Source organism: Eulemur rufifrons, chromosome 16 (assembly GCF_041146395.1).
Source record: "Eulemur rufifrons isolate Redbay chromosome 16, OSU_ERuf_1, whole genome shotgun sequence".
Classification (NCBI taxonomy): Eukaryota; Metazoa; Chordata; class Mammalia; order Primates; family Lemuridae; genus Eulemur; species Eulemur rufifrons.
Genome location: NC_090998.1, coordinates 36,053,369 through 36,078,487, shown reverse-complemented (window position 1 = coordinate 36,078,487; position 25,119 = coordinate 36,053,369). Strand labels below are relative to the sequence as shown.

General features: G+C 41.9%; 1 protein-coding gene across 1 annotated transcript in view; it reads left to right on the top strand.

The window, feature by feature from the left end:
* The first annotated feature begins 2,470 nt into the window (after positions 1–2,470).
* SCAF11 (SR-related CTD associated factor 11) overlaps positions 2,471–25,119 on the top strand; it is a 72,812-nt gene continuing 50,163 nt past the window's right edge. Inside the window, exon 1 of the mRNA XM_069490042.1 lies at positions 2,471–2,693. The gene's annotated coding sequence lies outside the window, so the exon portion shown is untranslated. The remainder of the gene's footprint in view (positions 2,694–25,119) is intronic.

Genomic DNA, 25,119 nt, shown 5'->3' with positions numbered 1-25,119 from the left:
GGGCATTCAGGTGAAGGCTGTTTTATGATGTCTATCATTTGTATTTTTTATGTTTACAATCAAATCTATAATAAAATGTTGACACTGATGGTTGGTATATCAACTTTACTCTTCCATTTTATAGTTCATCTTTTATTTAAAAATCTGTACCTTTTTATTATATTGTAAATAAAAAATATTAAAACAGAGAAAATAATAAATTTTCATGTGTAAACATAATGAGGAGCATGGTCTTTTCTCTGGAGAGGCAAGAGATGGCTTATTATAGACCACCACCCTCTCTTCTATTTGCACATGAAAGAAGAAACCACTAGCACATTGACATTAAGAATACTTTTCCTTAAAACATGCTCACATAATACCTAGGAGGCCAATTATAAAAAGGTGAAAAATTATCAGCCAGGGAATAAATACATCAAAAGGTTTGGTATTGTTTAGTTTTGCTGAAATTATACTCTTATCGTCAACTTAAAAACTATAGTTTTCTATTTGGCAAATGTTATCATTTAGGCTTTAATTTTGAGAAAGAACATTTTTCTCAAGAACAAAAAAGGCATTTTTAAATATAAAACACGCACAGAAGAATGTTCCCATCAGAAGGCTCTATCAGGAGTTACACTGCTAGAAGCAGGATTCTCTAAAGTGAATCCTAGAGATTGTACACATGACAAAGCTACATCTTTAATTGGATGGATGCTGGATGGCTTATAGTAACAGTGTTTTTTGATCTGGTTATATAATTCTTTCTTTTTTTGGCTACCTGCAACATTTTGAGAAATATCATATAATTCTTTCAACACTGATTTTCACTGATTCTCTTAACTATCATCCTCTATAAAGTCCTTTGTAATGTAGTATTTGCTCTGATAGTGACAGGGAAAGGCACTTCATAAGAATTTTGCTGTTCATCAGAAGAAAGCATTTTAACTCCTCTAGCTAATTGTTCCCTCAAATATCACTAATACTGTAAAGCCGTCTAAGTTCCTAAACCTCAAAGACAAATACATTGTAAAACTCTGTAGACTTTGAAAGAGACAAGGCTGCTATTCATGTATTCTTTCAGCATTTATCGAGTCCTAAGTGCCAGGCGCTGCTGTTATGAAAATAAGACATCGTCCCAATCCTCAGTGTGAGACACACACTGAGCAGACCTAACACAATGCAGAGATGAGGCTGCCAGAAAAGCGACGCGCTCGGTGCAGGGAGCTGGGGACACCGCAACCAGCCTCGTCTGCGAGAATGTGGGAAGCGGCAGAGAAGCGGTCAGTCGGCAGGGTCTCGGTAGAGCGCGGAGGAAATTCATCCCGGGCAGGGGTCAGCGTGGCTGGGGAAGGAGAAATGGGGCAGCCGACAGGAAAAGGTGCGAGCGCGCGGCTGGGAGCTACCGAGCCCAGGATAAGCCGAGCGCGCAGGGCGGCAGGGAGCAGCGCTTCACCCCCAGGGAGCGGTAAGCGGGACAATGGCTTGGGCGGGGGCCTGGAAGGACAGCCGGGTAGAAGAGGGTGGGAAGGGCAGTCAGGATCTTGCTGCAATTGTCCAGAAGAGAAACTATGAGGTTAGGGGGTCAGTGACCTTCGAAAAAGTCTATAAAGGCATTTCTGATGTAAAACAAAAGATCTGACGACCAGCCGGGGACGAGCTGACAATGAATGGCACACGTTCCACATCGCAGACCCCGGCAAAAATCACATGTCACTAACTGCAAAGTGGAGGGCTTTAATCATTATCAAGTTTAATTTTTTGATGTGTGATTAAGACAGGGGAATAGCCCCGAAGCTCGATGAGTCACGTGAGAAACCTCTCGCCTTGGCATTTAAAAAATGCCCACCAAAAGGAAAGGAGGAGGTGGGCTTACAAGTTGCTGACACTTCAACCTTCCGGCAGGACGTATTTCAGGTGGGCAACTTCGCCAGGTGAACACTCAATCCACCGCCAAGCAACATACTGACGCTCTTCTCAACATCAGATTACCATAAACATCGGAGAGCACACGCCACGCATACCCTCTCAAGTCCAGTTCCCCAGAAGTCTCTTTCATTGTCCTCCACGACCGAGCCGGCAAGGCCACCAAAGCAGCTAGGACACAAACCTCCCCACACTGCGCATGCGTACAATCCGCAGCGCGAGCGGAGGGCGGGGCGGGAAGGATGTTTCCCAGAAGGCCCCTGCACTCGCAGCTGCCCTTCCTCCCGCTCACAGGCCGCACGACGTGACTCCGCCCACCTCGTTTCTCGGGCTCAAGCGGTGGTTTGCCAGCGCCTCCCTGCGGTCCAGTTGAGCGCTGCGGCCTTGCACGCAGGGCCCGAACGAGCGAGTTAGCCGTGTGGCAGGTCCCGCCGCTGCCATCGTCACCGTAGCGCGCCGACAAGTGGCGCGCGGCTGAGCGGAGCGGAGAGAGGAAGGGGGGAGGAGAGAGACGCACGGGGAGGGGAGGGAGAAAGCTAGACAACGGGGGAAGGGGGAGCAGCGGTGGCGCAAGCCGCGCGGAGCAGCGCAACCCGGGTCCGCTCCCTTTACCGCCGCCTCCCGACCGGGTCAGCGGAGCCGGTGCCCCAGCGCCCCCGGAACACCTCAAAGCGGACGAAGGAGTCCATGTTGGGGAACTTGGCGGCAGAGTGACGGGGACCTAGGGATCTGCGGTGGGGCCGCCGCCGCCGCCGCCGCTGGACCAAGCGCCTCGACCTCGGCCTGAGGTAAACACGGGCCGATCCCGGGGCTGGGAGCGTTGGATCCGCTTGGGCAGCCGTGAGGCGAGGTGGGGGTTAGAGGCCCGCGCCGAGCGGAGGAGCGGGCCTGGGGCGACCGGAGGGCCGACAAAGTTTCGGAATCTCGCGCGGCCCAGGCGGCGTCCTGCGCTTGGAGGAAAGTTGGAGCTGCCACTCGAGGTGGGGGAGGCTGCAGCCGGGAGGGCTCCCTTCTTTCTCGCTCCCCCGAGAGGGAGGCCCCGCTCTGGCCGCCGCCGCCTCACTGTCGGCACTCCGTCCCATTTCCTCCTTGTGGCCTACGCGCCTCCCGCCGCCTTAGCTAGCGAAGCCTGTCCCCGCCCGGGTGCGAGGTCCCACGGCGGGGAGAAGGGGCTCCACGCTAGAACCGTCACAGGCGCCCTGCCCCCCCCTCCCCCCAGTGGAAACGTGTCCTGCTGGGCTTCCGGGCTCTCTTGACCCCCGTGTCTGCTTTACTTGGGAGACTTTGCTTTTGTCGCTAGCATCCAAGCTCGCTTGTGAAACCAAACTTTACTGCGCTGTGACCTCTCGAGTGCGCGAATAGGGAAGAGCTGGCGCTTCTAAACATCAGCTTTTTACTCCATTCTCTGATCTTCAAACTACTCTTCCACCCTTATTTTTTAAAACTCGCTGCCTGGGCTGACACCTAAAGGTACAGGAGATTTAAACTTAGCCCAATCAGTAGCCCCTCCTCAGACCAGAATTTTGGACCATTGAAGAGATTTCTTACAGATGGCTGGCGGTCTTGCCACCTACACGTATTTTGAAAAATTGTTTGAAAAGTAGACGACTGATACAGAGTACTTGATTAAAACATTAGCAGATTCAAATGTTGAATTTTGAAATTCGTCTTAATATGTTTCTGTACTGTTACATAGTGTCTACAAGCTGAGTGTTTTTCAATCATTTTGGATGACATTTTAACTAACATCCTCATACTACCAGTGAACTGAGATATTTAAGAAAAACTGATGAAAAAGTTTTTAATATAATGCTTTGGCTAGTGGTATTGGTCAGTAACATGCTGATCTTACATTTTCCCCAATTTGGGAATTTCTCCCAAATTTTGGAGAAAGCATATTAATAAATGCATTATTTTCTTGTTTTGAAAAGAAAAATTCATGCAGATGACTACCTCAGCAGCAGAATATTGAAAGCAGTAAGTTCTTTTTTATTTTTTTGAGACAGCCCAGGCTAGAGTGCCATGGCGTTAGCCTAGCTCACAGCAACCTCAAACTCCTGGGCTCAAGCAATCCTTCTGCCTCAGCCTCCCAAGTAGCTGGGACTACAGGCATGCACCACCATGCCCGGCTAATTTTTTCTATATATATTTTCAGTTGTCTGGCTATTTTCTTTCCATTTTCAGTAGAGACAGGGTCTCGCTCTTGCTCAGGCTGGTCTCTAATTCCTGTCCTTGAGTGATCCTCCGGCCTTGGCCTCCCAGCGTGCTAGGATTACAGGCATGAGCCAAGGCGCCTGGCCTGAAGGCAACAAGTTCTTAAATAACTTGGTTTTGTATTTTATTGGTAATTGTATTAAAACCCTGGTATGTAATCAAAACTCTTTCCAGGTAGTTGCTTTCTCTTTCCTGCTGCTTTGGCAGTTGGCTTAATCATCTCACTGTTTTGCTGTTGGTTAAAAGCTGCAGGAGGAAGTTTGTGGGCCTTTGTGTTTGTTGTTGTTTTTACTGATTGGGCAGGTAAATGAAATTTTGAAACGGTCTTTGGATTTCTTTTGTTTTATATCATGCTATCAAAGATAATCTGAATTTATTTATATTGTATTTATGCAGTAACAGTCATTCCATTTCACATTCAGATAGTGACTTTTGCCTGAGAATATGAGTACATTTTAACATTTCAGTGGGGTAAAACTGGAGTTTTAGCTTACTGCGAGTATGCTTATGCTGTAAAGACATTCTTCACTATGTTCAAGGGGAAGAAAACCATAGAAGAAAATGTAAAAATATTCCTAAATATGCTGCCTGAAAGCATGTGTGGTGGAGAAAATGTTAAGGAGAATTTTTTGTTGTTAATATCTACATGTGGTAATGGGGCCACTGGGTTAAGATGGAAACTTTTCAGGGGTTATTTAGCTTACCTTTCTTCTTTTGGGCACTAACTAGGGCTTAGGCAATTTTCTCGAAATCTGTGCTGTTAATCAGCAGAGATAGGGTGAATCAGTGCAGTTATATGATGCTGTTGATTCATCGTCAATAGCATCTTTTAATAATAAGAAAGTACAGTATTATACTACCCACCAACGTAATACTGAACTTTTTAGGTCCATCAGAGAGACAGTTGTAAAACCTTAATTAAAGAGGCTGGCAGGCATAAAAGCAATAAAAAGAAAGTCAGCTGTAGAATAATTTTCGTTTTAACTTCCATTTAGCAAGCTCTCCCAGCATCTGCTCTTGTCTTTTAATGGTGTCGATTGGATCTTGACTTACCTTGCCCAGTGAAGTAAAGAAATTTAAAACACAAATACTTAATTATATCCTCTGTCTCCAAGAATAAATTAATAGCCTTGCATCTTGCTTATATCTAAACAGTAATAACTGTTAGTAGCACGGAGTAGAACCCAGAGTTAAAATATCCAGTATCATTCTGTTGCTATTTCCAAAACTCATCTTTGCATTGTATTTTTTTTAAGTTGTGGCTTTATAAATCCTAGTACTTAGGCACATAAAAATTCAATATAAAATGTAAAAACATTATCATCATCTCTTGTTTATAAAATAACTTCCTAAAAAAATCACTATGGCCTTTGCCTGATCTACATACAGTCTTTAACACTCAATAACCAGAGTGATCCTGATAAAATGTCAGATCATGTCACTTCTCTTCCCAAATGGCTTCCCTTGTCAGTCATAGTAAAATCTGTCCTTATTATGATCTAAAAAGGTTCTGAGTGATAGGAATCTCCTCTCTGACTTCACCTCTCTACCCTTTGTCCAGCCTCATGACTATTCTGTATAAAATAGCAGCCCCTGCTCCTACATTTCGTATCTCTTTTTACCCAGCATTTTTCTCCATAGCACTTATCACTTTTTGACATACTGTATAATTTACTGTCTTAAGTTTATTGTATTTTTCCTTTAATGCAACTTCCGTGAGATCAGAGCTTGTCAGTTGTGGTCACTGTTTTGTCCTTTAAACACCTGAACAATTCCTGACATGTAGTGGGTACTTAATAAATATTTAATGGATTAACATGCTTTTGGCTATAAATGTTAAAAATAGTAATTGTTGTTTGAAACTTTAGATTGTGCAAGTCTCAGTTTGTTGCATAAACTACCAAGTTATTTGTATCCGGACATGTGGACTATGTTCAGTTCAGGGGTCTACATTTTTAAAGGAGAGTATGATGGTAATGTGACCTTGAAACTGTTTTTTGGCATAATATGGAAGGAACTAAGAATGCTTTAAGAGTGACATAACTGTCTTATTGTTTAAAATATTGTTTGGAAGCCTTATTAGATTTATTTTTGGTAGTTCAGAAGGCAGAACTAGGATTGTGTTGATAGGTATTGAAAGAGGAGAGGCAGCAAGAGTGGATCTGGGAGAATAACTTAGGAGGCTTTTGCAGTAGTCTGGAAGAGATGAGGATAACTTGAATTAGGATGGGAATTATGGAGATGGGCTAAATGCATGGAATTGGAGATCAGACATTAGTTGATAGATTGAAGGTGAGGGAGAAGGAAATTTCAAAGATGACTCTTGGCTTACACAGCTAGGTTGATGGTGGTGCCACATAAGGACCAAAGTTCTTTTTGATTTTCTCACATGGGACTTGAAGTATTAATACCTTTGGAGCTTTCAGGTAGAAATTTCTGTAGGCAATTAGATATATGGGTCTGAAATTCAGAGGAGGGGTATCGACTGGGACTAGAAAATTGGAGTCACCAATATTGATTATTGAAACTATAGGTATGGGTGAAATTGCCTAGGGGCGAGAATATAAATTGGGGTTGGGGCGGGGGAGAGAGCCTTCAGTGGAACCACAGTGGCCTCTAACATTAAAAAAAAAAAGTTTGGCCGGGCGCGGTGGCTCACGCCTGTAATCCTAGCACTCTGGGAGGCCGAGGTGGGTGGATCGTTTGAGCGCAGGAGTTCGAGACCAGCCTGAGCAAGAGCGAGACCCCATCTCTACTAAAAATAGAAAGAAATTATATGGACAGCTAAAAATATATATAGAAAAAATTAGCCGGGCATGGTGGCGCATGCCTGTAGTCCCAGCTACTCGGGAGGCTGAGACAGGAGGATGACTTGAGCTCAGGAGTTTGAGGTTGCTGTGAGCTAGGCTGACGCCATGGCACTCACTCTAGCCTGGGCAACAGAGTGAGACTCTGTCTCAAAAAAAAAAAAAAAAAAAAGTTTGCTGGAAGAATGTAAGCTCTGAAAGAGTATAAGAATAGTAGGTGAGTGGGTTACAGAAACCAAAGGAAAAAGAGTGCTCCAAGGGGATAGTATTAGGGTTAACTGTTGATGAGAACTATCTTTTCAGTAACCTTGCAGTGTTGGATGTATTAATCCATTTTATAGAAATGAGTCTGGGGCTCTAGAGAAGTTAAATGACTTGTTAGGTGTCAGAACACTTGCTAAGTATTATAAATAAGTTGTAGACAAGTTCATCTGACTCTTTGGCATTTAGTTGTTATATCACTTGGCCTCTCAACCAGTAGATATTTCTGTGATGATGGAAATGGTCTGTATCTGCACTGTGTAACACAGTAGCTAATAGCGACATGTGGCCATTGAGCACTTAAAATTGTGGCCAGTGAAACTGAGGAGCTGAATAGTGGTTACTGTATTGGCTATGCAGATATCAATCAAAGGTGACTGAAAATCTCTGAAATAATGAAGCAGAATCTTCTAAATAGAAGAGGTGAAAATACATATTGTTTTTCATTTGAAAGGAACACCGCATTGCTTATCTGCTAGTTTAGGTGCTGTAAATGAATTTTGTAGGTAACTTTTTAAAAAAAAATCTCAAACTTTCAGAAAAGTTCCAAGTACATAACCCATCAAAAAATCAGGAAATTAACCTTGCTATATTACTACCTTCTAATCTCAGACCCTCTTCAAGTTTGCCAGTCTGCAGAGTAATTTCCTTTGTAACAAAAGAATTCAATTCAGAATTCTGTGTTGCATTTAATTGTAATGTCTTTTTAGACTCCTTCAACCTAGAAGGTCTTATATTGACTTTTGTGAACTTGATACTTTTTAAAGATTATAGGTTTTGTTTTAAAATGTTTCTCAATTTGAGCTTGCCTGGTCTGTCTTTATGATTAGATTCAGATTGTACATTTAGTTTCACATTCATTCAACTCATTCCTTTGCATTTCTGTTCTGTCATTGAGCTCTTGTGTTAGACACTGCATTTTTTAGTTCTTAAATTTCCATTTCTTTTTATAGTTACTATTTCTCTGCTGAGAACTTCAGTCTTTTTATTTCAGAAGTGTTTATTTTTTTCTCCATGGAGATGGAGCATAGTTATAATAGCTGTTTTAAAGTCCTTGATAATTCCAATATATGGGTTATCTTGGAGTTGGCAGTTATTGTCTTTTCCCTTGAGAACTGGCTGCATTTCCTGGTGCTTTCTTTGTATGTCCACTAGTTTCGGACTACCCTGGACAGTGTTATGTTGTGTAGACTCTGGGTCCTGCAGTAATCCTCTGGAGACTGTTGTCTTGTTTTAGTTTTGTTTTAGCAAACAGCCCATTAGGTTCAAACTATAAATTTCATCTTGCCTTTTGGGAATGATAGTCTAGCCTTAGTTCAGTTTTCAGAGCCTTTGCTGTACAGCTCTGGGTCTATCCTGTGCTAGCTGAATGCTTGTGTGGCTCAGCTAGGACTTGTATCGGCTCACATAGAGAATAAGGGAATTCCTTTAATCAGACGCTCTCCTTTCCAGAATTTTCCCCTTATCCTTCTGCCTGCAGGGTCCCCCTTTCCTGGTTCCTTTGGCTGGAAAAACCCAGAAAAATGAGGCTTCTCTCAGACTTAGAGACACCTATGCCACTGCCACCACAGAGCCACCGTTAGGACAAAGCTGTTAATACAAGAGATGGAGTTAGCTGCTTTTACCACTGGACTTAGGTAAATGTTACTTAAATAGTTACTTAAATACCATAAAAAAGTGGTGTTCAGATGAGTTGTTGGATGACTTATGACCCTTATAGAAATCCTTATGTCAGTGTTAGGTAGTTTATAGTGTCATGGTTAAGAGCCCTGTAGAGCCAGATTACCTGGATTTCAGTCCCAGCTCCTCTACTTGCTAGGTGTGTTTCTAATATAAAATGAGGGTAATGACAATATCACTGTAAAATGAAGTTAATCTCTCAGGATCATAATGATTATAGTGGTTAATATATATGTCTCATATATGTATATATATAGAGAGAGAGCACACATGTTTAGAACCATGCCTACAAATAATATGTGCTGTGGTTGTTAAGCATACATATAAATAATTTATTTGAAGCTGTTTTTTGGGCACTCATTTGAAGGCATGCTGCTGTATCCTGGTAATATAGTGATGAATAAGGCAGATAACAGCTTAACACAGCGGTGGGGAACCTGTGGCCTTCTAGGTCCTTAAGTGCGGTCTTTTAACTGAATCCAGATTTTACAGAACAAATCCTTGTATTTTTATTAATACATTTTTGTCTTTTATATTTTATTTTTAAAATGAATGCATTTAAACTACCAAAGAATAAAGTAAGTTTCAATGAAATAATCCTCCAAGATTGATTGGCACAATTAGAACATTAGTAAGCTAAATTGACAGCTGCTACACTCATGATTTACTTCTGACTTCCCCCGCCTGACTGGCACCACTACCACACGAGGCTGGTTGGTGAGAGTTTATGGGGGTCGAGTACGCCAGTCGGTTATCAGCTTTTGACAACGGTGCATTGTTTCTGTTTGAAGTGGAATTTGTGAATAGTTGTACAGCTCGAGAGTATTTTTTAATTCTGTCTGCTTAACAGCCCATCATGTCAAAGAAGACCAAGAGAAGGCGGAAGGAAAAAAATAGATTTTTTAATGAGGATTGGGAATTTTAGTATTATTTGTGCTAAAGATAAGATGATTTGCTTGCTTTGTGATACTGCAATATCAACATTAAAGAAATTCAATGTTCACCAGCATTATAATATTCATAAGGACCACAAATATTTTAAATTAGAGGGAGAGGTGCGAAAGGTTGTACTGTAGAAATTAAAAGATGAAAAGCAAAAGCAGTTGTTTCAGCAGCAATAAGACCTAGAAATAATGCCACTGAAACAAATTATAAAGTAGCTTATATACTCAGGAAAAAAGTGAAGCCATTCAGTGATGCAGAAATTGTGAAAGAATGCACTGTTGAGGCTGTAGGATGCTTAGATCCCAATAACATTTCAAAATATAAACAGCTGCCTCTTTCAAGGAGAACCATGACTGATCAGCAGCATGAATTAGCCTTCAACTTAACAGAACAGCTTCATGCAGTACTTTTAAAGGAAACTATATATATATATATATATATATATATATTAAATTCAGTAGCTTTGGATGAATCAACTGATACTACTGACTACTGCGCAGGTTTTATACTTCATTTGGGTCAGAACAGAAGATTTTCTTTTCTACAAAGAGTTACTCACTTTGGGCACTCTTGCAAACAGAACATGGGAAATAGATATCTTCAACAACTTTCAAGATAAATGTTGTGAAGTTGGACTTAATTTGGTAAATTTAGTGAGTGTATGTACAGATCGTGTACCTTCCATGACGGCACTCTTGCAAACAGAACATGGGAAATAGATATCTTCAACAACTTTCAAGATAAATTTCGTGAAGTTGGACTTAATTTGGTAAATTTAGTGAGTGTATATACAGATGGTGCACCTTCCATTACAGGAAAACATGGGGGGTTTACTGCACAGATTTAAAAAAAGTATTAGCAGATACAGATGCTCTCATTTCTTTTCATTGTATCTTGCATCAGCAAAATCTCTGTGCTAAAGCTACTATTTTAAGTGACACTTTGCAACAAGTTATAAGTATTGTTAACTATATTTAAAACTATGTGCAAATGCAACAGGGCATTGTCAGTTTTTGTAACATGCTGAAGTTGAAGGATGAAGGTATTCAATATGGATTTGTCTTATCATTCTAAAGTTTGTTGGCTATCGCAGGGACTCATGTTAGCCAAATTTTCTCTCTGCAAGAACAGATAGTTAAATTTTATGAAGAACAGAATCAGTGATATGAATTATTGAAACAAGATTTCTGTAGGAATGCAGCATTTCTGTGTGATACCATGTCAAATCAAAATGACTTGAATATTTCTTTTTTGTTGTTGTTGTTGAGACAGAGTCTCACTCTGTTGCCCAGGCTAGAGTGCCATGGCATCAGCCTAGCTCACAGCAACCTCAAACTCCTGGGCTCAAGCAATCCTCCTGCCTCAGCCTCCCAAGTAGCTGGGACTACAGGCATGCGCCACCCTGCCCGGCTAATTTTTTCTATATATGTATTTTTTAGCTGTCCAAATCATTTCTTTCTATTTTTAGTAGAGATGGGATCTTGCTTTTGCTCACGCTGGTCTCGAACTTCTGACCTCGAGCGATCCTCCCACCTCGGCCTCCCAGAATGCTAGGATTACAGGCGTGAGCCACCGTGCCCAGCCACTTGAATATTTGTTTACAAGGTAAAACTAAGTCTATATATGATATGTGGCAAAAAGTGCAAGGTTTTTGAAAAAAACTACCTTTTGTCAAAACACTTCTTCAAAAAGAAATTTTGAATGAACGTTTTTCCCAGTTAGCAAAGGTCATTGATGAGCAAGATGATATTTGGGAATCATTTGAAGAATATGTGATTAATAGGTTATAGACCTATTCATTGGAGAATGCAATGAAAGTTTGAGAATCATGACATCACATTCAAATTAGCATTTCAGTTTCACCCAGTTGATATCACCGAGACACCTAAAGAACTACAGATGGAATTGATTAAGCTATCAGTAGATGACATTTTAAAGTCATTGTTTGATACTAAGAAAGATCTAATTGAAATATGGAAAAATGCAGAATACCCATGCCTTCGGCAACATGCCTGAAAAATGCTTTCTTGCTTTTCAACCACATGTTGCTGCAAATCTACATTCTCCTACCCAACCTAAATCAAGATGCCCTTAAGGTCACAAGTGGTTGATACCCATTTAGAGGATCAGCTGAAACTGGGGACCTCTATGCTGCAACCAAATATTCAAATGCTTTCCAACAAAAAGCAGATAGCAAAATCCTTAAAAGCTTAGTTAACTGTAAAATGAAAAAATAGTTTTCATTTTTTTGGAATTATTAAGTACATAGTAGATTTTTCAAAATAATGTGCATTTTTAAGTGTCTCTAATTGAAATTTCTTGAATGCGGCCTTATTTAATTACAGCTAAATTAACGCAGCCTTCCAACATGAAAAGGTTCCCCACCCTTGGCTTACTAGTTTTGCAGTCATTTGAATCATTAGGAGTGTTGCCACTTCTTGTTTGAATGCTTTTAATTTTCAGTGACTTGAAGTAATATTGTGTTATTTCCTGGCAAATTGCTAATAGATTCCAGTTCTGCTACTTACTACTGGTTTTGTGACCTTGAACAAGTTACTTAATTTCATTGTATGTAGAAAGGGGATATCTCCTTCACAAGGTACTATAAGATTTAAGTGAGATAATTTATGACTTGTTAGAAAGCACTAGCTTAAAATAGTTATGAAAAACTTACCCAAAAGTCCAAGTTATGGTCACTTGTAGCTTTTGTATAGTATGATTGCATTTAGGAAAAAAAAATCCCAATGTCTAATGCTAATGTTGAAAAGTACTTTTTTTCCCTAAGTTCACATAGTATGTAATATATATCTGGATTAGAGCGGTAGTATTTCATAGGAGTAGGATTGTGAAATGCTTTTTTAAATTATGTGTAAAATATTCAATTGTAGACACATTGATATATACATGTAACAATAAAATCATTTGTCTCTGAGGTAACTACCTAAGAGGATGAGTTTGTGTTTAAGAAATTCAGATAATAGGCATAGCTAAAGAGTAGATGTCCTATTTACTATGCAAAATAATTGCTTTTTTTTCAATCTTAGTTTTGTATCAGCAATTTGTACTTAATTTGTAAGGGGTTAGTGTGAAGAAAGTGATCATTTCTCAAGGAACCAAAGAGTAACATATAGGATTTGTGCAGAAGAGACTAATTTCTGGAGTTGAAACTATAATGTAAGGCTTAAAATATCTTAATATCTAAGGGAACTAGCTGGGCCCTTTTTGTCCTATATCCATCCCTTCTGCCATGTGAAGATGCAACAACAAAGTGCCATCTTGGAAGCAGGGACTCGACCCTCACCAGACACTGAATGTGCTGGTGCCTTGATTTTGGACTTCCCAGGCTCAAGAACTGTGAGAAGTTTCTATTATTTGTAAATTACCTAGGCGAAGGTATTTTTTTTATAGCAGCACAACTGAACTAAGATTTGTTTATTTGGAAGTGTTTTCTGTGCCCTACATAACCTTCCCATCTCCCTTTTTTGGGAGGTGGGTAGATGGACAGGGATTGCCTTTTTGACACAGAAGTCTTTCTAAGGAGCACCAAGGGTTAAAGTAAAAATAGAGTTTTCCTGTTTTGACTAAAAGAAAAGGGTAAAGATTTACCGGTTCTTTCTCCACTTCTATGGAAGTCTTTCTTTGCTATTCTGCTTGCCAGATGTGAGCGTACAGTGCTATTGATTCTAAGTGGTCCTTTAGTCTTCTTGGGAGTTAGGTTGTGAAAGGAGTCTATAACGTCTCACTGTTCTTTTACTTTTTGTCTCTAATAGGCATAAGGCTTAATCTTCTACATATAAATTGTACTTTTCACATGTATAACTCTTCCCTTCAGGGGACCTGTAACAAGCATTGAGGAATTGCTGATCGATAAAAACAAATGTAAGAGCTTTAGGTTTGACTTTATTACTTAAATTAGTTATGTCATTGTACGTTAGTAAAGGGGATGAGAATCTCAAGGATGTATGAGGGTTACATAATCAACTCTTCCTATCCTCTCCTCCATACCTTAAGCAGGGGTGGAGTTATTGGAGAAGAATTGAATAAATATAATGACATTAGAGGACATATAACATGCTACTGTTTATGATGGCTTCTCACTTTGAGAGATGGTAGAATCCTGTCATATATTATGATTTATCAAACTCTTTTAATGGTAAACTATCCAGGCATATAGAAGGCACTGATTTTTCTTTTTATAAAGTGCCATATTGCGGATATGTTCTTCCCATATGGACAACTGTCACATAAGAGTGTAACCTAACTGGGAGTCAGCTGTAGTAGATCTCTTCCCCCAGACAATGAAAAAGTGGCCAACACCATACCATCACTAGAGTCTTGGAACTGATCCATTTCTACAACTCTGTGTTAGAATTTAGTGGAGTTAAATAGTGCCTATGGCTTTTAATGTCTGAATGTCCACAGGTTATGGATGTGTGTTGTTTCTCAGACCTTTTAGTGTTACAGAAACACAGGAAGGAGAGAGAGAAAATTCAAACACCTTCTGTCAAGCTTATTTGTGGCAATATAATTTGGGTGTCCTTTATGTATTGGCGATAGTTAGAACCATTGGAAAGACTGAGACTATGAAGTTGACAGTGAAAAAGTACCTTTGTAGAAAATGTTAACAACTTACATTTTAGTCTGTAATTGCTCTCGTGTTAGTCTTTACTTTTTAAAAAAAATTTAAATTTTATTTATATGCAGTAAACTTGACTTCTTTTGGGTGTGTAGGTCTGTGAATTTTAATACATGTATAGATTTGTATCATCACCACCACAGTCAGGATTCAGAATGGTTCCATCACCCCCCTAAAATCCCTTGTGCTATCTTTGTAGTCATACCTTTCCCTTACCCAGGTAACAAATTTTTTATCACTGTAGTTCTGACCTTTCAAAAGTGTCATGTAAATGCAACTGTTTAGTATGTTACCTTTTGAGACTGGCTTCTTTCACTAAGTATAATAATGGCTTTAAGATTCATCCAAGTTGTTGAATGAAATACTAGTTCATTCCTTTTTATTGCTGAGCAGTATTCCATTGTATGGTTGAATGTACCATTGTTTTTATTTTGATGAAGAGCAGTATATAAATTTGTTCTTTTCTTGTACTATCTTTGATTTTGGTATCAGGGTGCTGCTGGACTCATAAAATGGTTTGAGGAGTGCTCATTTTCCATTTTCTGGAACAGATTGTGTTGATTTGGTGTTAGTTCTTCATTAAAGATTTAGTAGAATTCACCAGGGAAATTATCTGGGCCTGAAGGTTTCCTTTTTGGAAGGCTTTTAACTACAGATTCAATTTCTTTCAGTAGTTATAGAGCTATTCAGGTTATCTACTTCATCATTCTTGCTAGAGGTTTAAATTTTATTGATCTTTTCAAAGAATGAGCTTTTGGTTTCATTGATTTTTATCTATTTTTCAGTTTTCGATTTTATTTCTGCCATTTTCTTCCTTCTGCCGGCTTTTGATATATTTTCTCTTTTTCTTGTTTCTTAAGTTGGGCATTTACGTTAATTATTTGAGGCCTGTCTTTTCTTATATAAGAAGTTTAATATTATAATGCATCTCACATATTTGAACTATTGACATGGTTGGATTTAGGTCTACATTTTATTTTCTGTTTGTTCCCTTTGGTTTTGTTCCTCTGTAACTTCTTTAGGTTATTTGAAGATTTTTATTCCATTTTAGTTTATTGTACTATCTAATTTTTTTTAGTAGTAGCTCTAGGAATTATTATACATACTTATATTTCACAGTCTATTTAGAATCAGTATTTTATCACTTGAAGTGAAATGTGGAAACCTTACCACCATGTAAATCCCTTTACTCTTCTCCCTTTATGTTATTGTCTTGTGTTATATCTACACATACAGTAGGCATACCTCATCTAATTGTGCTTTACAGATACTGTGTATTTTACAAATTGAAGGTTTGTGGGAACCCTGTGTTGAGCTAGTCTGTTGGTGCCATTTTTCTAGCAGCATGTGCTCACTTCATGTCTCTGTATCATATTTCAATAGTTCTCAAAGTATTTCAGATTTTTTTCATTATTATAATATCTGTTATGATGATCTGTGATTAGTGATCTTTGATGTTACTACTGTAATTGTTTTGGGGCTCCACAAAGTGTGCCTATATAATACTGCGAGCTTAATCAGTAAATGTTGCTTGTCTTCTGACTGCTCCACCAACCTGCCATTCCCCCATCTCTCCCCTCTTCCTCAGGCCTCCCAATCCCCTGAGATACAATATTGAAGTTAGGCCAGTTAATAACCCTACAATGGCCTCTAAGTGTTCAAGTGAAAGGAAGAGTTGCAGTCTCTGACTTTAAATCAAAAGCTAGAATTCCAGAAGCTGAGATGGGCTGAAAACTAGGCCTCTTGTGCCAAACAGTCAAGTTATGAATGCAAAGAAAAATTCTTGAAGGCAATTAAAAGTGCTATTACAGTGAACACGTGAATGATAAAAAAGTGAGACAGCTTTATTGCTGATAGGAAGAAAGTTCGAGTGCTCTAGATAGAAGGTTGAACCAACCACAGCATTCCTTTAAGTCAAAGCCTAATCTAGAGAAAGGCTCTAAGTTTCTTCAGTTCTGCAAAGGCTCAGAGAGATGAGGAAGCTGTAGAAGTTCTAAGGTAGCAGAGGTTGGTTTATGAGGTTTAAGAAAAGAAGTGGTCTCCATAACATAAAAGTGCCAGGTGAAGCAGCAAGTGCTGATGGAGAAGCTGCAGCAGGTTATCTAGAAGACCTAGTTAAGATCATCGATGAAAGTGGCTACATTGAACAACAGATTTTCAATGTTGGTGAAAACAGCCTTCTGTTGGAAGAAGATGCCGCCTAGGACTTTTCATAGCTAGAGGGGAGACAGACCTCAATACCTGGCTTCAAAGGTCAGACTGACTCTCTGCTTAGGAGCTTATAATGCAGCTGGTAACTTTAAGTTGAAAGCAATGCTCATTGACCATTCTGAAAATCCTGGGGCCCTTAAGAATTAAGCTAAATCTGCTCTGCCTGTGCTTTATATTATAAATGAGACAACAAAGCCTGGATGACAGCACATCTGTTTACACAGTATGGTTTCCTGAATATTTTAGCCCACCGTTGACACCTAGCTGCTCAGATGAAAAGATTCCTTTCAAAATATTACTACTCATTGACAAAGCACCTGGTCACCCAAGAGCTCTGCTGGAGAAGTACAAGGAGATTAATGTTTTTATGCCTACAAACACAACATTGATTTTATAGCCCATGGATCAAGGAATTATTTTGAATTATAAGTCTTATTCTTTGAGAAATACTTTTGTAATGCTATAGCTGCTATAGATAGTGATTCTTCTGATGGATCTGGGTAAAGTAAATTGAAAACCTTCTGGAAAGGATTTACCATTCCTAGATGCCATTAAGAATATTCATGATTCATGAGAGAAGTAGAATTAGAGTAGAACCTGAAGATGTGATTGAATTTCTGCAATCTCATGATAAAACTTGAATGGATGAGGAGTTGCTTTATATGGACGAGGAAAGAACATGATTTCTTGAGATGGAAACTACTTGGTAAATATGCTGTGAACATTGTTGAAATGACATAAAAGGATTTAGATTATTTCAAGAACTTAGTTGATAAAGCAGTGGCAAAGTGAGAAGATTGACTCCAGTTTTGAAAGAAGTTTTACTGTGAATAAAATGCTGTCAAACAGCATCGCCTGCTACAGAGAAATCTTTCATGAAAGGAAGAGTCCAGCAATGTGGCAAACTTCACTATTGTCTTCTTTTAAGAAATTGATACAGCTACCCCAGCTTTCAGCAACCACCACCCTCACCAGTCAAAAGCCAACAACATTAAAGCAAAGACCCTCCACCAGCAAAAATATTATGACTAGTGGAAAGCTCAGATGATTATTAGCAATTTGTAGCATTAAAGTGTTTTTTTAACTAAAGTTTGTATATTGGTTTTTTTTTTTTTTAAGACATAATGCTGTTGCACACTTAATAGACTACAGTGTAGTGTAAACATAACTTTTATGTGCACTGGGAAACCAAAAAATTTGTGTAACTCCCTTTATTATGGTGTTAGCTTTATTCTGCTGGTCTGGAACCAAACCCACAATATCTTGAAGATAAGCCTGTGTTGGAAATCCTTTCAGAAAATGTTATAAATGTTTGCTTTTAATTACCAAACATATTTTAAAGAATTCAAGATGAGAGCAGTTTATTGTATTTATTGAGATATTTATCATTTCTGTTGATTTTCCATCATTTCTAGCATTCTATTTCTTCTGATTGAAGAACTTTCTTTACGAATTCTTTTAGAGCTAGCAAAGAATTCTTATCATTTTCATTCAAGTTAGAATGTTTTGTATTTCATTCATTCCTCAAGAATATTTTCATTAGTTAGAGAATTTTAGGTTTGTAGTTCTTTTCCATTTGAGTACTTTCAGAATGTTGTTCTGCTCCTTCTGGTTTGTATGATTTTTGATGAGAAATCACCAGTGATTTAATTCATTAAACCCTTGTCCGCCTCGTAAGCAATGCATTGTTTATTTCTGGATGTTTTCAAGGTTTTGTGGGGTTTGGTTTTTTTATTTTTTTATTTTATTTTATTTTATATTTGGTAATGTTCAGCAGTTTGACTATGACATGTGTAGGCGTAGATCTCATTGGGCTGGTTCTATCTGAGATTTGTGAGCTGCTTGAATGTAGAAGTTTGTCTTTCACTAGATTTTGGGAAATTTCCAGCCATTTTTTCTTCGTCGTCCTTCTTTTTTTTTTTAAACACTGTGATCATTTTTCTCTCCTTGGACTCTTTTTTTTTTTTTTTTTTTGAGACAGAGTCTCACTCTGTTGCCCAGGCTAGAGTGAGTGCCATGGCGTCAGCCTAGCTCACAGCAACCTCAAACTCCTGAGCTCAAGGGATCCTCCTGTCTCAGCCTCCCGAGTAGCTGGGACTACAGGCATGCACCACCATGCCCGGCTAATTTTTTCTATATATATTTTTAGCTGTCCATATAATTTCTTTCTATTTTTAGTAGAGATGGGGTCTCGCTCTTGCTCAGGCTGGTCTCGAACTCCTGAGCTCAAACGATCCGCCCACCTCGGCCTCCCAGAGTGCTAGGATTACAGGCGTGAGCCACCACGCCCGGCCTCTCCTTGGACTCTTGACATGAATGTTAGGGTTTTGGTATTGCTTCTCAGGTCTCTGAGGTTCTAATAATTTTTTTTTTCTTTCCAGATTGGATAGTTTCTACTGATCTATCTTGCAGTTCACTGACTCTTTACTCTTTCGTTTCCATTCTGTTATTGATTCTATCCAGTGTATTTTTTTTCCCAGTTACTGCATTTTTCAGTTAAAGTTTCTATTTGGTAGTTCTTTATATCTTCTGTTTCTTTGCTGTGATTGTTTTTAGCTTTTGGTTTGTTTCAAAAGTATTTGTTCCTACTTGTTGGAGCGTATTTATCTTGCTTTAAGATATTTATCCACTCGTTAGATAATTCATTTACATAATTCACTCAGTGCTCTAACATCTGTGCCATCTTGTTATTGGTTTCTGCTAATTGTCTTTTCCCAGGAGAGTGAGCTTTTCCTCTTCTCTATGCCAAATACTTTTGGATTGTGCTCCGGACATTTTGAATGTTAGGTTATGAAATTTTGTCTTGTATTTAAATGTTATGGAGAATCTTGATATTTTTGTTCTGATAGGCAATTAATCTAGTTAGAGTCAGTGTAAGGCTGGTGGCCGGCACCCCTCCCCTCCCTAATGGAAAAAGAAGAAGCCCCTCCTACTCCTCCATACCTGCCCTAAAGCTGAAACAAAGAAATTCCTCACTCTTCCCACCAAAACCTTCCCTCCAGAGAAACTCCCATCCCCCCACCCCTAAAAACGTATATAAGCCCACCCAGACTTCTGGGCGGGGTGGCTTCTCTGGTTCCACTTGCGAGACCATTAGGCTCGCCCAGGCCCCTCTCTTGGGACCCGTTACCCCCACCCAGGAACACCCCAATAAAGCCTCTTTACTTATCCCTTTCAACTCTGCTCATCTTTCTTTCTCTGGCCCCGGCCAATCCAAAAAACCTTACATTTGGTGCCGAAACCCGAGAGGGGCGTTTGGCTGCGCTGGCCTGCTCGGAGGCTTTGGCTGCACCACCCCCTCCGCGAACTCTTGCATTCCGGACCGGGACCTCTGCTGACTGCCTTCGAATCCCTGATTGACTACCTCAGCCTGGATGACTCACCTCATGTTATCCCAACCCGGATCCCCCAGGAGCCTCCGTTCCCTCCGGGAAGCTGTTCCCTGTCTGTTATACCGTGGGCCCACGTCGGAGGTTCCCCCGTTCCAGGGGCTGAGGCTATTCAGGGATGCCTGAATTCCTCTCACCCCTTTCCATGCCAGCACTCTAGTCTTGGGCAGAGATGTCCTCCCAGACTTTTGCTGCCTCCATAGCCAGGAAGCTGTTCCTGGCTATTTCCCCATCCATGTTGAGGTGACATGGGTAACCAAAATTCCAAAATTCCCTGAGAGATGCCCCTGGGGTGTCTGCTGGCCAATCTGAAGGCCCTGGATTTAGACATCTGGCCCAAGCGCCTCATTCTTTACTGCAATACTGCCTGGCCAATGTAAATTGGACAATGGCTCCCAGTGGCCTGAAAATGGGACTTTCGGTTTCAATATTCTGCAAGATCTTGATAATTTTTGTTACAGGAATGGCAAATGGTCGGAGATTCCATATGTCCAAGCCTTTTTCTGTTTGCGCTCCCGTCCTTCTCTCTGTCTGACCTGCCACCCCTCACAGGTCCTCCTTGCGCAGGGTCCTCCACCGCCCTCCGCCTCTTCTCCCTCTAGCTGTCCACCAGGCGTCTCATCAGATGCCCCTTCTGCTTTCTCCGATCCACCTGACTTGCTCAGCCCTCCCTCCACTCGCCCTCCACCATACCCAGATGCACCCCCTCACCCTTCCGCGCCACCCAGCTGCTTGCTGCCGACGTCTCCCGTCAGCCATCACACTTGCTCTCGCATAAACCCCTCCGATCAGTCTCTCTTCTGCCCGTTACGGGAGGTGGCAGGCGCCGAGGGTGTCTTACGGGTGCATGTTCCCTTCTCCCTTCCTGACCTTTCTCAGATTTAAAAGTGCCTAGGTTCATTTTCTAATGACCCTACAGTCTACACCAAAGAGTTCCGCTACTTAACACAGGAAAGGCAGGAAATGAGGGGACTACATGTTGCAGTGTGTCCTTGCTGGCCTCCAGGCCACCACCCACTGCACTGTAAATTATGACAAACTTAGATCACTCAACAGGGAGATAAAAAACACCACGCCCTTATCCAATATACCCGCCTAGATCCTACCTCCCCCAGGGGACTACTGTCCTTGCAACTCACTATATTACTTAGTCCTCTCTTGACATCAGAAAGAAACTCAAAAAGGCAGAGGAGGGCTCTCAGACTCCTATCTGAGACCTGGTGAATGTGGCATTTAAAATCTTTAATTCCCGAGATAAACAGGCAAAGGCCCAAAAGGAGGCCCGTGTCCGCCAAAAGGCACACCTGCAGGCCCAAGCCTTGCAGCCCTGAGGCTGGCAGGACCCGTGACACCATCGACCTCATCTAAGGGGACCAGCCGCGCTCCGCCAGGCACCTGCTTCGAGTGCGGTAAGGAAGGCCACTGGGCCAAGTGGTGCCCGCAGCCACTTCCACCCACCACGCCTTGCCCGGCATGTGGTCAAGACGGACACTAGAAAAGTGACTGCCTCTAGGGACAGAAGTCCGGAGAGTCAGTCCTTCCATCCCTAAACCTACCGATGGTGGTTTTGGGTCTGGCTGCCGAAGACTGAAGAGTCCCTGACTCGGCGACCCCGATAACCCTCGCTGAGCCCAGGGTAACAATCAAGGTAGCGGGTAAGCAGTGTCCTTCCTGGTTGACACGGGGGCTATCTACTCTGTCCTGCCTACCTTTTCAGGCCCTACTTATCCTTCCCAGGTGTCGGTCATGGGTATTGACGGCAATCCCTCTCTACCCTTCTAACCTGCCTGATAGGTGACCCTAACCTGCCTGATAGGTGACCATCCCATCACCCATTCCTTGCTTATCATGCCCTCCTGTCCTGCTCCGCTAGTGGGAAAGGACCTATTAACCACACTGAACACCACTCTCCACTTTTCCTCTGGGGCCTCTGCCCTTCTTCCTGTATCTCTCTCTCTGTCTCTCCAGATTCCTCAGCTCTGCCCACAGCCTCTCCAGCCTTACCAAGCCCCACATACCCTCTCCCGTCTGAACTGGTAGACCCCTGAGTTTACATTAAAGAAATTATGTATGTAATTTTGTCTAATTCAGAGGTTGCTTAGAAATTGATTCAAAGCCTGGATTTGGAGGGAAAAATAAAACCAAGATAGAAGGTAACTAGTAAGGTGAAAAAGAGATGTAGAAAGTCTATGAACATGGAAATGTATTTTTGTTAAGAAAAATCAGCGAGAGAATAATTTGTATGGAGAAGGATCTTGTGTAGTGACTTTTTGTCCTGGAACAAAATGGCTGGTTATTTGAGAAAGAGGAAGTTTAGGACAAAAAAGAAAGCCCAAGTATGTCGTAGATGGTCTGTGTAGGTTGTGATGGAGTTCGTAGAAGGAATTTACGAAAGAATTTTGTGTATGATTGAGTCAGCTGTAATTAAAGAAAGAAAGGTTTGGTTAAAATCACAAGGTATTCTTGAAATACTGGTTTACTCTTAATGAAACCGCAAAAGTGTTTTGATTCTAGATCTACTGACAGCCGAAAAAGGAGGGACCTACATCTTCCTTCAGGAGGAATGCTGCTACTATGTCAATGACAAGCCCCCTCCAAAGTTCAGCTGTCTAAGCCTATGTCACTTACCTTGGACTTAGTCTCACCCCCACTTCCTGTCATCTCACTGTTGATCGCCAGCAGGCTCTTCATGACCTCCAGCCTCCCACCACTGAAAACAAATTCTATCCTTCATCAGGTTCATTGGTTTCTTCCAACACTGGATCCCCAACTTTTCTCTCCTTGCCAAACCCCTCTATGAGGCAGCACGTGATGCCTCCGCTGGCCCTCTGTTAAACCCTCAGGCTGTCTACCGCGCATTCCTAAAACTTCGAGACTCTCTCTTACAAACACCCCCTCTAAGACTCCCTCATCCTGAAAAACCCTTTTATCTCTACACGGATGAGCGCCAAGGCCTGGCCCTCGGTGTCCTCACCCAACCTCTGGGACCTACTCTATTTCTACCCCAGTGGCCTACTTATCTAAACAGCTGGACACTACGGTCCATGGCTGGCCCCCCTGTCTCCACGCCTCAGCCGCGGCCGCTACTCTCACCAGGGAGGCCCTGAAACTCTCCCTGGGACAGAACTTACATGTCTTCTCCACCCACTGTTTACAGGACCTTCTAACTCATCACTCTTTAGCCCTCCTCACTCCGCATGGACTACAGGAATTCCATCTCTTGTTTATAGAAAATCCCACCATTACTTTATCTCAATCCCCAACTCTAAACCCTGCCACTCTGCTCCCCATTCCCTGCCTATCCCTGTCCTCACACTCCTGCTCAGAAATGGTTGAAACCTCTACTACCCCTAGACCCGATCTGTCAGAAAAGCCACTTCCTACAGCGGACTTAACTTTCTTTGTTGACGGCAGCTCTATCACAGGTGAGGACCGCAAATGCCAGGCAGCCTATGCCGTTGTCTCTGCCTCTCAGGTAATAGAAGCCTCCCGACTTCCGGAGGGCACCACCTCCCAAAAGGCAGAACTCGCTCTCACCTGAGCCTTACACCTAGCCAAAGGAAAGATTGTAAATATTTACACGGACTCCAAGTATGTGTGTATGATAGCTCACTGCCATGCTGCCACATGGAGAGAACGGGGCTTTCTCTCCACCAAGGGCTCCCCTGTTATTAACGCCACCCTTATCTCCCGTCTCCTTGAGGCCCTTCAGTTACCCACCCAATTAGCTATCATACACTGCAAGGGACACCATTTGGACCGGTCCCCTCTCACTAAGGGAAACAACTATGCTGATACTATCGACGGAGCCTAACGTCCCCCAAACACGCTACTCTGGCTCCTCTTCTTTTGCTTTCCATTCCTTCCCATTCCTTCCCTCCAACCTCGCTACACTCCAGAGGAGTGCGACAGCCTTCTCACCCAAGGGGGATCAGCCACCACTGAAGGGTGGGTCCTTCTTAAGGACGGCAAGCTGGCTCTCCCTAAGGCACAGGCCCTGGAACTCGTTGGCCAGGCCACTCCTCACTTCATATCGGCACTAAGGGCCTCTCCCACTTCTTACAAGCCTCTATTTTCACACCCTTCCCTATATTCTCTCATCAAAACTGTTTGCTCGGACTGTGACATTTGTGCCTCTGTTAACCCTCAAGGGGGCCTGAAATCCCCTGTGTCCACCCACCAGATGCGTGGTCACCTCCCCGGACAAGACTGGCAGGTCGATTTCACTCATATGCCACCACACAGACATTTTAAACTCATGTACGGCCGGCCTTTTCTCATTAGGCCTTTTCTCATTGACCATTATCTTCTATCCCACCCCCTACATTTGGCCTCCTATTTCCCATATCTTTCTCTCCTCTGTCAACTTTTCCGTGACAGCCCGGCGACTCGTTTCTCCAATGGCGCCTGCAGGAATTGTCCAGAGTGACAGTAAATCAGATGCTTCTTCATCCCTACTCTCCTCTTCCAGTCACCCCGCCACCAGCCAACTCTGGCCCATAGCCCCCACTACGCCCCTAAAAAGCAGGAAGTAGCCAGAAAGACCGAGGTGCCCTATTATCACTAAAAGGCCGGAATGTAAGGCTGGTGGCGGGCACCCCTCCCCTCCCTAATGGAAAAAGAAGCCCCTCCTACTCCTCCATACCTGCCCTAAAGCTGAAACAAAGAAATTCCTCACTCTTCCCGCCAAAACCTTCCCTCCAGAGAAACTCCCATCCCCCACCCCTAAAAAAAACATATGTAAGCCCACCCAGACTTCTGGGCGGGATGGCTTCTCTGATTCCACTCGTGGGACCATGAGGCTCGCCCAGGCCCCTCTCTTGGGACTCGTTACCCCCATCCAGGAACGCCCCAGTACAGCCTCTTTACTTATCCCTTTCAACTCTGCTCATCTTTCTTTCTCTGGCCCCGGCCAATCCAAAAAACCTTACATTTGGTGCTGAAACCCTGGAGGGTACTTTACCTTTCAGCTGTGCCGCCCCCCTCCTGTGGACTCTGGTCTTAAAACTTTACAGTTACTAATGCCTACTTCTAGATTTCAAGATCCATTAAGCCCGCCTGGGGGATTCTG